Consider the following 12,133-nt stretch of genomic DNA (forward strand, 5'->3'; position numbering starts at 1 on the left):
GAATTTATGCATCTTTGCCTGGTTAACTTCTACCTTTCCTTCAAGCCTCAGCATCATTCATTCCATTAATGTCTGGTGATGGGGTTTTGCCTGGTGTTGACGTCTATGGGGTCAGTTAGACTCTGGCTCTGCCACTTGCTGCTGGCTGTGTTGCCGGCAATATCCACCTTTAACCTCCGACCCTCAGATTTCCAACTGTACAAAGGGGGAAACATAGAACTTACAGTCTTTGTGTCGTCCCTGACCATCGATGGCTACAGTCCCAGGCTATACGTACAAGCTCCCAAAACCTGGATTCAGCCCCTGGGGGCAGGTACGGCTTTTGGGCGCTCGTGGCGCTAAGTGGAGCCCGAAAACCCCTCCCTAGGGCAGCCTCGACCCAGAGCGGGGCCGGGCGCTCAGCAAGCCGACCCCAGCCCTCCCGGGCGCAGGCCGCGAGGCCCAGTGCGCACGCTCGGGCCGCCTCGTACCACCTCTCTAGGCTGCCGAACCGCTACCGGCTTCGGCCCCGGGCGGGGGCGGGGCGAGCACTGTGCCCTCCTCCCTGACTGGCAGGAGCACGGGCCAATCCTAAGGGCACCCTGGGGGAGGGGCGGGGCCGCGCAGCGAGCCGGGCGCCGGGCGGCCGCGGGACCTGCAGCCGGGAGCTTGCGGCACGCGCCGGCCGGCTGCCCCGAGCACAGTCACCCGCGCCGCTGCACCTGGACCCCTGCCCCGCGGAGCCGTGCGCGCCTCTCCTGTCTACCTCATTTGCATGCATCATTTTGCATGCATCCTTTTTCTATTCCGTTTTGTCCTTTTTAAGGCGGGGGCGGCGGCAGCGTAAGCTCGGGGCGGGGAGGTGGCGGCCGGAGGATGCGGCGCGCGGCTGCGCTAGCTACGCCCGCAGCTGCTGCCCGGCTCGGGCCTGAGCGCCGAGCAGGTGGGTACAGGTGCGCTGGGGGGCGGGAGGCGCGCGGTGGCCAAAGGGGACCCGCAGACCCCGCGACCGATGGGCGGACCTGGCGGCAAGGGACGCAGTGACGGTGCCGCCCCGCCCCATCGCCCGCCTTCCCCTCCTTCAACCTCCTGGACCCCTGCCACTCCGTATACCACCTCAGTGACCCCTCCACCCTGCCGTTCCCACCCCCCAGCCCCCTCCCAAGTCTCCCAGCGGGACTCTGCGTCGCCTCCCTCTATACGCCCCCTCCCCGTTTCGCCCCAGCCCAGCTCTCTCGCTCACGCCACCTCTGTTTCCACTCCTCTCCCCATTACGCCCCCGGGCCAAGGAGGGGGAGGGGGCCCACCGAGCACCTCTCGGGAGTGGCGCGGGGGGCGTGGCCGGCAGGTTCCTGCGTTGTTCTACCCGGCGAGTAGGTCAGGGCCCTTGGATCCCGGCCGAGGTGGCACAGAGGATGAGACCCGGGGTGCGTCGCGGTGGCAGGGGCCCGAGAGGGCGAGGCCGCCTTGCCGGCGCTCCCATCCCACGCACTGCACACGCTGCCGCGGCCCCTGCCTTGTACACCCCGGCGCTGCTCCGCCCACGTGGGCGCCGGCGAGGAGGCTGGAAAGATGGAAAGAATGGCTGGTACCCACCCTTCTGCCGGGTCGGCGCGCCCTGGGCGCACCCGACCTCGGGAGATGGTGCGCATGGATTGGCCTCCGCGGGGCCCGGCACCGTGCAGCGTGCCCGGGGTACTGGCCAGCGGCCTTTCGGGCCTGCGTTAGTGCGCTGTGCTCAGGCCCCAGCCCCCTCGCTCCATCACTCCATCACTCCACCCTCCTTCCTGCAGGCTCAGAGGATCCGGCCTCTTCATCCCAGGCTGCAGCCTTTCGCCTTAGAAGCACCCTCGCCACCAGCACCACCTGCCATCACCACCACCTCCCCTCCCCACACACCCTTGTCTATCCTCCTGACGATTTCGCCGGCCTGAGCTCTTCGCCAGCCTCTGCCCGGCTCTTTGGCTCTTTAAGCCCCAGAGATAGTGTGTCTCACCGCTGGTCCTCCTGTGCCACCCCCACTCTTCCACACACACAGGCTCCCTGTCCCTGGCCGTTGCTCTTGCTGTTCCCTCTCCCGGAATGCCTTCCTTCAGCTGGCCAGCTGTTTCTAGACCAAAGTCAGGGAGAGCCCCTTGTCGCAGCCTGCGCGTCCGTGTACGGCAGAATGGAACACCCTGCCCTCCTGCTTGATGGCTTCTGCCTCTCAGACCAGACCAGGAGGTCTGGGAGGGCAGGGGCAGCCTGAACTGCTTGTGCAGGGCTCCACCCACAGTAAATAACCGTCCTGGGGGGACTCCCCCTTAACTCATGGTCACCCACTCGTGTGGGGTGAGACTGTGGGAACTGGCTTTTCCTCCAGGACCTTGGGCAGGTGGCAGGGTGGCACTTCCATGAACGCAGGTGAATACGGAGGTGGGGCAGGTTTGGAGATGGGGTGGGGTGGCCAGGACCCCCCACCCAGGATATTTGCCTAGCGGGGCACTGTCAGCTCTCAGGAGACCTGCTGCTCTGAAAACCTCATCAGAGCTGTAGGGATGGTCGCACAGTTTTTTGTTGTTGAGATTCTTGCATATGGTCTGTAATGCTGAACATCTTTGCCCCTGCGTCTGGGGGTAACGCTCACGTTGATTTTTTTCACAGTGAGAAGCCCTTCATAGGATCAGGCTGTAGGCCCAACAAATTGCCATTTTCCTTCCTCACAAACCGTCCTTGCTTCTACCGCCCCTGCGACCTCACAGGTTCCTCACATTCTGGCTTCCTTGGCCCCCTCTCCCTCTCGTCACCACACTGTCAGTCTCAGCCACATGTGCCACCTCTGTGTTCCCCAGACATGTCTTCACATTTGGGTTTTCCTCACGTGCTGTGTTTTCTGCCAGAACTGTTCGCCTCCCTTGCCTGGACAGAGAACTCCTATTCGTATGATAAGGCCCAGCTGTCCTGTTCCGTCTTTGTGTGTTCCCTGACTCCGTCGGATGGTGTGTGGCTCTTGCCTCTGTGCTGTCCTACAACTTCATACCCACACATGGTATAATATTTGTGCAGCGTTTCCTTAAGCAGACCTTGCTCACGAGAGACGGGGGACGCTGAGGCCTGAGAGGCGGTCTGCTTTGATTAGGGCTGCATCTTCCTGGGGCGGTGGTCGCACTGGCACAGACCCTGCTGGCATGCACCGAGAGGGGGCAGGTGTGACAGTCTCCCGTCAGCCCAACCAGAAGGCCCCATGAGGAGGAGGCAGGGTGGAGGCCCGCGGTCTTCATGTGTGGGTGGTTTGGGATGGGGAAAGGAGGAGAAAGGGACGATTTCTGAGGGAAGCATAAGCCACTCCATGCTATGGCTATTTAACGCCCTGAGGTTGGGGCCCCGCCTCTCCACAGGCTCTGGAGCCAGACTGCCTGAGCACCTGTTTGGGACCTCACTCAGCCGGGATTGGGCAAGTGCCTCCCATCTGGGCTTTCTAACTAAGAGGGGGTGCCTCCCCCAGAAAGACTGGGAATGACTTCAGCATACTCTGGTTCTCCTGGGTCAGTCTCCTCCCTGGAGTGGTTGGGTCAACCTGCAGGACTCAGCTGTGTCCTATTCCTTATGGCGGTGTGACCTTGGGCAAGAGGATTAACCTCTCTGAGCTTCCACTTCCTGTACAAGTGGGGGTAGTGGCCTCTGGCTTGGTGTCGGGGTCAGAGGAGTGGTCTCAGGCACAGAAGGCACTTAATAAGTGGTTATGATTATGAGGAATGTGTGGCAAGTGGTTAAAAAATGGTTCTTTAGCTTGGTCATGAAGCCAAGGCCCCAGTTAGAGGCCTTCTTTGTCCTTCTCCTTCCCTAGCTAACGTCAGGCCAATAAACCAAATATTCAATAAGTGGGAATGAAGGATGACGGGAGCAGGTGCTGTGTGTTGGCTAATGCATATTGTGCGGACTTGTTCAAGAAGGTGTGTCTTGCCAGTGGGTTTCAGCCCCAGACAAGTTCACTATGGATTCAATGTGACCAAAGAAATGACAGTAGAACGTTCTTGGGGTGAAAGGGTTATACCCAACTTTATTCCCATGGTGGCAGGTCAGTCACTAGAATCCTGTCCACTCAGAGTGAGCCTGCATGCAGCAAGCCGGTCTCTGCCTCTGGGCCTCTCTGCCCCTACAGCCGTCCCAGTCTCTGCCCTCGGTGCTGCCACCACTCCAGTCTCATCCCTGCTCTCCTGTAGCCATGCAGCCATGTCACTGTGTCACCCAGAGCACTGGGCAGAGCTCTTTATATAGAGTCAATAACAATGTATTGCCCGCACATGTGTAGTGAGCTAGCCGACCAGGGCCAGGTGAGAATCCTGGACACAGGAACCTTCACTTTATCCACAAGGTGCTAAGAACGTGAGCAGGGATTCCAAATTTGTAGTCCACATAGTCCCTGTGCCTCTTTCCCCTGGACTGTCTTGCTCAGTGGTTGGGGTGAAGCAGTGACGGTAATTTCCACCCAGTTCCTAGGAAACCTCTTAATGGAACTAATAATCGTAAGTGGCAGCTACCTGCTAGGTGAGCTGGGCTGTGAAGGAGCAGAGCTGGTCAGAGGAGCTGCAATGAGGACGAGTTCAGACCCTACTGACTGTGTGACCTTGGGCAAGTCACTTAACTGCTCTGTGTTCAGTTCCTTTCTCTATGATGTTTGCATAAGGAAAATAGCTGCCCTTGCTTAAACTCCCACTCCTGCTGTGAAGTATCTTATTTAAGCTGCACAGCACTGCTCTGGGGTAAGGATCACGTGAGCACCTGACAAGCGGCAGCTGCATCTGGAGGTGCTCAGAGCTTAGGTGTTGCTCAGCCCAGCACACTGATCCTGGGAACAGAAAGCCGACCTTCCTGTGGGGCTGGTGAGAGAACTCAATCAGCGGAGCCTTTTCAGTGCTTTTTATAGAAACAGGTAACTTTAAATCACGGAGTGGCCATTGGTGTGGCTGTAGTCTGAGGCTCAGAAAAGGACCCCAGGGCTGGCCAGCAGTGGGGCTTCCCTGGATGCGTTCAGAAAATGTTTTCTTTGCTAATGCCTTTCCAAGGCCAGGTGGACAGCCCAGGCGCTGAGGGCCCGCAGGGAGGGGCAGGCCACAGGAAGGTGGCCTGGGAGCCCTATGCCGTGCGGCGCAAGGCTTAGGAGCCCCTCCAGCGTGGCAAGGAGAGGGGTGCTTGCAGGGAGTAGCCACGGAGGGAATTAGCACACTGGCCCAGAATTGCCCTGAAAACCTCAGAGGGGTCAGGGCGGTGGAAGCACCCTGGGGTGTCAGAGAGTGGGAGGGGCTGCTCTCCAGTGAGACAAGGACTCTGCTGTTGCCTTTGGTATGAGTATTGATTTTGTACCTCTCATTGGTCTACAGAAATGAATTGAAATGAGTGCCATTTTCCTTGATTCTAACAGTTGACGTTTGCCAAGCACCTATCAAGTGCCAGGGTGATGCCAGGAGTTGCTTTTGTAAATAAAGTTTTATTGGCACATGGCCATGCCCGTTTGTGTCTCTTGTCTGTGGATGCTTTTGCACTGTACGGACAGAGTTGGGCAGCTGTGGTAGATGCCTATAAAACTAGAAACATGTACATTCTGGTGCTTTACAGAAGGATTTGCTGCCCCCTGGTCTGTGCTGCCCCTGATTTGAGTTCATTCAGTCATGGATACAAGTCCCAAGGGAGGTGCCCTGCGTTTCACATTTTACAGATGGGCACAGAGAGGCTCTGAAGCCTGCCCAGGGTCACAAAGCTGGTAAGAGCGGGAGCAGGGATTTGAACCTAAGCAGCTCATGTTATATTTTTTTGGCAGGTTGGGAGGGATTTATATTTTTTATTAGCTTCTTCTTGAATCTTACCATGTTCAGAGAATGTGGTCTGTTTGATATTTATTTTTAAAATACTGTTGCCAATTTTTTAATGGCCTGGTACCTGATCATTTCTTAAAATGTCTTTGTGTTCAATATATATGTTTATATTTAATAATGTTGAACATATTAACTGGGTTTAAGTGTGCAGTTCAGTGTCATTACCTACATTCACAGTGTTGTGCCACCATCACCACCACCCATCTCCAGAACTTCTCCATCATTGCCCTCTGGCAGTCCACATTCTTAACATGATGCCATCCTGCTTTGCAGGAGTTCTGTAGAAAAAAGCAAACATCCCTGGCATCTGATATAATATAGCACGGGAGGCTTAGATTGCAGCCTTGGGTATGAATGTCAGCTCTGTCATTTACCAGCTGATCATGGACGAGCAAATGCACCCCTCTGAACCCTCCACGATTCAGTGTCCTCACTTGGGAAATGGGGCGAGTCTGCATACTCTAACTATGTGAGATCCCATGGGTGTGAGGATGGAATGAAGCAGAGGTGGAGGTCCACCTCAGGCAGGGGACAGTAGCTACGGTGTTGTTCCCTCGGCCACCACACCTTGCTGGGGTATTGGGTGTCCTCTCCATGTGGCTGTGGGGTCCCCTTTATCCTTTCCAGGTCCTGGAAGCATCCCAGGCCCCAACGCGAGTCCTGAAGCCCCTGCCTGGACCTTGGAGGACCCAGCCTCCTGCCGTCTTCTGTCCCCTCTAGCCCAGACTTGGCTGAAGGGCCACTTTAGGGAATGAAAGGAGGTTCTGTGTGCGGCCATCCTGGGACTGCCAAGGGCTGCTCGTTGTGGCAATAATGCCCCTGTATCTGCCAGGTCAGGGTTGTGCTGGCTCGGCCCACTGGCCCCCGCACCTCTGGCTGCATTTTGATTCCAAAGCCCTATACTGGCCCCGGTCCCTTCCTCAGAGACGGAGAGGGTGGGACACACCCCTGAGGGGTGCCTTACCTCTTGGAGGACAGGGAGTCCGTGAGGATTTTGAGGCGTTGACAGTGGAGGGCATCGAGGAGTGATCTGGTAAAGTAGCTTTCCACTTCATTTAGCCTCAGACACTGCATCACTCTTCCCATTCCGCCCTGTTCTTCTGGAGGCTGGTCACTCCTGTCTGCTTGCCGAGACACGAGGTTTTCATTTAACAGGATCCATACCTGACTTGTCTGTTGAAACGATTCCTTTTTCTCTCCCCCTCCCCTTTTTTTAATTGAAGTGAAATTCACACTACATCAGATTACCCATTTAAAGTGTACACCTTGGTGGCATTTAGCACATTCACAGTGTTGTGCAACCATCACCTCTATGTAGTTCCGAAACATTTCCATCACCCCCAAAGGGGACCCTGTATCCATTAAGCAGGCACTCTCCCCGCCCCCAGGTCCTGGCACCCATGGGCCTGCCTCTGTCTCTGGGTTTCCCTGCTCTGGGCATTTTGTGCCAGTGAAACCATGTAATCTGTGGCCCCTGCGACTGGCTTCGTCCCCCCAGCATCGTCCTCAGGTTCACCCTCATTGTAATGTGTGTCAGCTCATCAGTCCTTTCACGGGCAATAATACTCCCTCGTCGTGTGGACAGACCACATTGCGTTTATCCATCTGTCTGTTGGTAGGTATTTGGGTTGTTTCCACCTTTTGGCTCACGTGAATAGTGCTTGAAGCTTTGAAGTGTTTAAAGGGCTGGAGCTTTCTTCCCGGGACACAGCTGCCCGGGTCACTCCTGCCCCTGTCCCCAATTCATCTGCGCGGCTCTCAGACGGTCGTGGTTGTGCGCTTCAGGCTGGCAGCGTCCAGCCTGACTTGTTCCGGACAGCTGGAGAATGGTGCATTGGCTTCTCATTTTGTAAGGAGCGTGGGAGCGCCCCGAGGCAGGAGGGAAGGCGCAGCGGCCAACTGAGTGGCCCAGAGAGGCCGCTGGCACAGCCCTGGGGGCCCGGCCTCCTTTCTGCTGGTTCCTGAACAGGCTGGACTCTTCTGCTTGGAGTGTTTGTGCTTGCTGCCTGCTGTCTGGCATGCTCTCCCCTGCCTGGCAAGAACGCGCTCATTCTTTACGTCTCACCTTAAATTTCCACATGTTGGAGAGGTCTTCTGGGCCTACCCCAGGTAGATGCCCGCTTGCCCCCTTCACCCCACGGTCACTCTCCCTTCAGCGCCCTGTTTTCTTCTGAAATCATCATACTCTGAAATGGTTTATTGTTATACCCACCCGCTGCCTTGCCCCATAAGCTAGAATGACAGCCCCATGAGGGCTGGCCCCTCATCTGCCATGTTTTCTTTCATCTCCCAGCACCAGATCGGCACTTGGGAGGTGCTCCACGGATATTCATTGCCGTTGCTTGGGGTCAGGTAGGACTTAATTCCTGACGCCACCTTGCTCGCTCTGTGCTCTCAAGCACTCACCTAATCGTTCTGAGTTTGACTTCTTTTGTTCAATATGGAGAACATCAAGTGTCCCCACCTCGTGGGCTTGATGTGAGGGTCAGAAACTACCCGTGCAGGCCACGCGGAGCCCTGTCATTGCGCAGCAGGTGTTTGTCAGCTTCTGCCGTGGTAGTTGTAGGAGATGAGGCCATAGTGACTATGAATGAGTCAAATGCTTGCCCCAAGGAGGCTTCTTGGAGCCAAGCCACCCTCCTCTCCTCACTCGGAGCTGTCGCACACCAAAATGTGGCTTGTCCCAAATGACCTGGGCTGGTGGGGAAACATACACATGGGATTTCAAGTCTTGGTGGCAAGAGGAGAGCATTAAAGGGCCTGGTGAAAATTCTAACGTTGATGACACCTTGAGCGGATAGTACTTTGGATGCACTGGGCTAAGTGAAATGTACCATTCAATTTAGTTTCACTTGTTTCTTTTTGCATTTTTTAAGGCAGCTACTAGAAATTTTAAAATTACCTTGGGGGTCACATTGAATTCCTTCTGGGTGGGGCTGCTTTTAGACTAAGCGCCTGGAGGGCAGGGACCCGGGGCAGGATGGTGGCTCTGGGCATGAAAGGTGTGGCCTTAGGCAAGTTAGGTAAGTTATTTCTGTGCTTCAGTTTCCTGTATAAACAAGAAGCCCAGTCTGATGACAAACAATGACAGTGCACATTTGAGGACCTGCTGTGTGCCCCTGGAAGGAACTAGGGCCCCATGAAGTGGAGGCGTGGCAAGATCCCTGCCCACAGCAGCTCTCGTTCTGGGGAAGGGGAGACCCACAATCTCACAATCTAAATAAAACAAACCTAGTCCCTAAGACTGAAGGTAAGTAAGGAGGCACCATGGACAGTCATATGCGCCATGACAGCCACGTCTGTAGTTCGGCCTGGTGATGAGAACAGGTAGGCATCTAGTCAGCCTGGGGCATAGTAGGCTCTCCCTAGCTGCAGCCCGGTGCTCGCCTGGGGGTGGGCTCAGCTACTAAGAGTCACCTCCACTCAATGGCTCTAGCTCTTTACTCTCTCTGCGTATAATAACCAAACCAGAATTTTGTTGTCCTCTGAAGAATGTGTAACCCCACTTGTATTTTCCGTGCCGCTGAATACAGGAGACCTCTCCAAGCATCTTCCCCAGGGCTGCTCTGGTTGGACGAGGGCAGTTGCTTCTAGGGGCGTGGCACAGTCGCAGTCTGGGCTTGTGCATCTGCTCTGCTCTGGAGCCCACCTCTGCTTCCTGCCATGCCCGGGAAGGAATTTGGGTTTAGTTCCCAATCCAGTCAGGAGCCACAGCGGGGACAAGTCACTTCACCTCTGGGGGCTTAGCGTCGTGGGGCATAACGTCCCCTCTTCATCACAGGGTGGGTGTGCTCCACGTGGAGAGATGCCCCTGGAGGGTTGTGTCCCAGTTTTGCGGGGGTCAGCTGATGTTTACCCGTCTTTTACACACCCACACCTGCCTGCAGGTGCCTCGTGGCCAGCAGCCTGCTGGGGCAGGGCCTCAGAATGGGCTGTGCTCCCAAACAGGTGGAAATGCTCAGGGTAGGTTATTGAAGTCAGGAGCAAGCCTCCCTCTCCACTGGGACCTCATTTCTGGAGGGTGAGCGACTTCGCTGACGGTGCCCAGGTAGAACGGCAGCGGTGGCACCCCTGCTCTGGCTACTCCTGCACTTAATTTCTTAGGAAAAGAGTGCAGACGCCGTAGCCTGGCTTGCTCCCATCTCGGCTCCGGCTACTACCCCAGCAAACTCTCCCTCCCCCTCGAGCACGGCTCTTTCTTCCAGACCCTGGCTTGCTAGCTCTCTCTGCCTGCAATGCCTCCCATCCTGCCCCTGTGGAGTCCTGCCTGCTCAGTGGCCTAGCTTGGATGTCACTTCCTCCGTCTTCCTGGGCCCCCAGGAGAGACTCGTTGGCTTGTTCTGTAAGTGAGATTTGAGTAAAAGGAGTCACTAGGGCCAGACTAAGAGAGGAACGGCCTGGAGGCAGAAGAGTGGGCGAAAGGGGCTTCCTCTCCTTGAACTGATCTCGCCAGGGGGGCGTGGCGCTCTCTTGCCCGCCTACCGTGCGTTCCGTAGGACGTCACCATGCTGTTCCTGACTGAGCCAGGCTTTTGCACACGCTGTTCTCTGATGGGTCTGCCCACTACCAGCCTTCCTCTCTTTCATCCACCTGGTGAGCGTTTTCCGCTTGTGCTAAGGATCCATCTTCCTCCAGAGAACTTTCCATCTCCAGGCCAGGTCAGGCATGTCCCCAGGGTTCTCACTGCCCCAAGCATTCTTCTGTCACTGTCACTGCCCTGGACCCTGGCACAGGTAGGTGGTCACTAGATTTCAGCCTCGAGGCTCATAGATTCCTGTAACATCAGTGTTGGGAGGGGTCTTAGCAGGGACACGGGGGGTTCTCTCTGTTGCTCGTATTGCATCCACTCTGCCCCCTAATAAGCCTGACCCCTTTCTCTGCAGCGGCCACCCCCAGGGACAGTGAGCTGTGAAGCCTCAGATTGCACAGAACTCAGGGCTGGAATGCCCCAGGGAGCTCTGTCAGTCCAGAGATGGCATTGTGAAGCTTCTGTGGGCTGTAAGAAGGCTTCCTGCCCCCGCACAGGAGATCTTGCTACCCTACTGCTTTTAGTTTGAGACAGAAAAATATTGCAAAGTTATTCATCAGAACCCAGCCATGTTCTTGTGCTTAGAGAAGAGCTATTTCTTGTTCAGTTGGTTTGATTTTTCCCTTTCTCCCAAGCTGTGCCCCAGAATCCGCTTCGGAAGACCTGCCATTGTTTTAGAAGTTGCCGGGGCTGCTTCCTGGGGCTGGGGCAGCTGGGGAGTGAGCTGCTTAGCTGGGGTCATTGGGTGTCTATGGCACGTCTTGGAGCCTTCCAGACTCAGAGCCCAATGAGGTTCTTCTTGCCAAACAGATACCTTATTTTGAATAAGAGCCTGGATGCCCCCAAATTGTGCCTGATCTGTTTAAGCCATCAGGCAAAGGGAAGCTTTACTGACATGATCTGTATCTCCCTGTAATTTGACAGTCACCCAGGATAAGCCCAGTTTAGGAAGCCTGGGCCTTTTAGGTTTTCTGTTGGGAGAGCTAAAAACAAATGCAAAACATTGCAGAATAAAGACCTAATTAAGCAAGTCCTGTTGCTGGCTAGGTTACTGGGCATTGGGGTGCTCCAGCCAGAAGATGGGGAAGGGTGCTGAGTGCCCTAGATCTCAGGTGTTTTGTAACATAAATTGTGAATTTGGCATTTCACAATTCACAAGCTCCTGGGTTGTAGCTTGCCTTCCCCTTCGTTTGTTGATGAACAGAGGGCTTTGTAGGCAAAGTAAAAGGTCAAGTACAAGAAGATGGCTTGCAGGTGCGTTTAGTCGCTCTCTGGTAGGGGTGTGGGCTGATCAGTGTGGGATGGTGTTCACTGTGACAGGTACAGAAAGCACCTCTGCTCACCACATCTTCATTAGCATTGATGTCAGCTGTCTGCAAATACAGTGCCATGGCGTTTGGGAATTCCATGCTGTGGACCTCTGTCAATTCTGACCAGCCCTTCCCAGTTTGGTCTGAAGCCACACTTGTAGTCATGAAGGTCATGAAGCTGACTTCCCCAAACATCGTGAATGGCCCCAATCCTCCTCCTTGTGGGCAGGTCAAGTGGCAGCTTTAGATCTTCCAACCCAGGAAGCTGGCACTGGCCATTCCTGTGCATGGTGTTTGATGACTACTGGACGCATAATCGACTTACTCCCAATTGCTGGAACCAGGGGAAAAAAAATTATGATTGATTGGAAAACAAGCAATTAAGCTGAAAATTGTCAGTTAATTTTGCTATCTGAATTAAAAAAGAATTAGCCCTTCAAAGTTCTTGCTCTGAATTTTATGCG

The 12,133-nt window shown here is 55.2% G+C and overlaps 1 protein-coding gene across 2 annotated transcripts in view; it reads left to right on the forward strand.

Moving 5' to 3' along the window:
• The first annotated feature begins 624 nt into the window (after window positions 1-624).
• Window positions 625-12,133, forward strand: part of JAKMIP1 (janus kinase and microtubule interacting protein 1) — a 151,146-nt gene continuing 139,637 nt past the window's right edge. For both annotated transcript variants that reach the window (XM_036921157.2, XM_036921160.2), the window contains exon 1: window positions 625-922. The gene's annotated coding sequence lies outside the window, so the exon portion shown is untranslated. The remainder of the gene's footprint in view (window positions 923-12,133) is intronic.

This window comes from Manis pentadactyla, chromosome 5 (assembly GCF_030020395.1).
Source record: "Manis pentadactyla isolate mManPen7 chromosome 5, mManPen7.hap1, whole genome shotgun sequence".
Lineage (NCBI taxonomy): Eukaryota > Metazoa > Chordata > Mammalia > Pholidota > Manidae > Manis > Manis pentadactyla.